The 2,319-nt window shown below is 52.9% G+C and overlaps 1 pseudogene; it reads right to left on the bottom strand.

The window, feature by feature from the left end:
* Window positions 1–808: 808 nt before the first annotated feature.
* LOC114903072 lies at window positions 809–1,809 on the bottom strand (annotated as a pseudogene).
* Window positions 1,810–2,319: the final 510 nt, after the last annotated feature.

Here is a 2,319-nt window from a genome sequence, read left to right as displayed (position 1 = left end):
TATAGTTTTTAACAAGAGCATCCTGTGTGTGGATATGGGGAAAGCTGGGCTTGAGGGACATGCTAAAAAGGGAATAGTATCTGTGACTGTTGACAGCAAGCTTACAAGTTTGACACTGGTCAAACCAAGTCAGCCTGCAGAGGTGCTGACCTATTGGCCTTCCTACCTACTCAGGTGCTTCAGGTTCCCATCCCTGCCACCTACCCCACCCCGCCAGTGAGACTTCTGATCGGAAGTCGGTAGACAGGAGAATTCAATGTTGGCACATGGATGAAAGGATGAGGCAAAGGACCTACGGGTTATCTAGTAAACAATAAAAGACTACCTACCCACAACGATTTTCCCAGGCCAACATCACAGGAAAAGAACCAAGTCATCACTAGCTTCTGCTGGCCCAGTATGTGTGGACACTCCCTGAGTGGCTGGAAAGGTGGGGAGCCACCAGTATGAGGTCCAGGCAGGTGCCCAGCTCCTTATCACCTTGGTCCACCTATCTGCACACCCCGTGCTTCTACCTCCCAGAGCCCTTGAAATAAGACCCAGGGAAGGATCCTTGGGCTTCGCATTAAAACCACCTTGCTGCCAGTGGAGGTTTGATGGGATCCAATAGTTGTTACTAAGAAAAAAGTGCTTTTGCAAAAGGGGCAGGTTAGATGCGGGAGGTGATAGGAATACTCTTTAGAAAAAACTCAAGTCCCTCTGCTTGTCAATACCCAAAAGGCCGAGGCCACGTAGGGCACAACCTGCAGTTTGGTCCACGGGAATACTGAGTGGAGGAGGCGCCCTCACTGCCTGACTCATGGAGCAATTAACCATCCTTTTTGGCTGGGGGAGCATCAAAGAGCCGGATGCCTTCTTTCACAGCAGAGAGAACCCGTAGATCTGGGGAGCGATGAGGAAGGCATCGGCCACACTGCAGTAGAAAGGAATGTGGACGGCACTTGGAGCAGGCTCAGTCCCTGCTGCTGCCGTAGGACCAGTACATGAAGGGGAAAAGGAGGATCCGACATAAGAAGAAGTGGTCAGCGTGCGGATTCCGTTCACCTTGTACAGCAGCGTGTGCTGCTGCTTTGGCTCAATCAGAACTCTGCCCAGCGACACAAACGGAGTACTCAGTTCTGCCGTGAAGATGCAGCCAGCAGAGAAGTCCCCAAGCTCTCCCCTAAGCCTCTGTGCAACCGGCACAAGGACAAACAGAATAACTGCATGGTGCGTGATCATGAGGCGGTTTTTACTGAGGAAGTTTCGAAAAATGGTGAGGGAATGTCTGCTGCTCTGGTCCCCGTTTCGGTACCATTCACAGAGGTACATGGCGTAGGAGTCATAGATCATGTATGGAATCAAAACCCAGACATATTCTCAGGCAAGCCAGTGCCTGCCGGTGATCACGTGGCTCCAGGAGCGAAAGATGATGATCCCAGACCCGGTGGCCAACCCAGCCTGCACTGAAGGAGCCAGCCTGGTGCTGATCATCACGCAGTCGTTGTGGGTCCAGGCGGGCCGCGCGCGCCGCAGCCCCCAGGTGCAGAGCCCGAAGAGCCCCGAGAAGAAGAGCGAGCCCCAGGCCAGCGGCAGCAGCTTGGGTGCTCGGGATCGGCCGCCTCGCTCGGCGCCCTCGGCGTGGCTCGGTCGGCTCCGCGCGCGCGTGGCTCCGGCACTGGCGCGGCCCGCCCGCCCCTATTTCTACCTTCCGCCCTCCGCCCTCCGCCCTCCGCCCCCGCCCCCGGCCCCGGCCAGCCGCGACTCCGGCCGCCGGCGGGCGCTGCTGTATTTATTTTTATAAATTGCAATATCACAGTCCCCCTCCATAACAGCTAGGGGAAAAAAGGGAGAAACTAAGAAATTTATATTTTTTAAACATGGCGAAGGGCTTTGGATGCAAATAAGTCTAAAAGAATTAAATTCCAGAGAATAAGGAGCCCTTCCTGCTTAAGTGGACATTGGTGGTCACTCCCTGGGGCACTTGTTGAGTCTGGGCAAGGGGACGTGGAAGAGTGGGCTTACCACGAGCTGACGGACTCTGTTTGGTAAAGAAAAACCAGTGGAGCTTTAATGGCTATTTAGGGAGACATGAGAGATTAGAAACTAAAGGAGCTGAATGTGTGCAATTGGGTTTTCCTGCCTGCCAGTCTTCCCCATAGGATTTTTCTGAATTCTTGCCAAAATGAGTAGCTGGGGTTGGATTAGAAAGTTTGCTCATTGGAAGGAGAAGCAATAAACATGATGAGCATGTTTATAGAACATGACAATTTGATTCTAAAGCGGATGGCAGGGGTAGGGATAAGTTGGAAGATTGGGATTGACATATACACACTACTA

This window comes from Monodon monoceros, unplaced genomic scaffold (genome assembly GCF_005190385.1).
Source record: "Monodon monoceros isolate NGI ecotype Baffin Bay Population unplaced genomic scaffold, NGI_Narwhal_1 Super_Scaffold_10, whole genome shotgun sequence".
Lineage (NCBI taxonomy): Eukaryota > Metazoa > Chordata > Mammalia > Artiodactyla > Monodontidae > Monodon > Monodon monoceros.
This window is presented reverse-complemented; position numbering and strand designations above follow the sequence as displayed.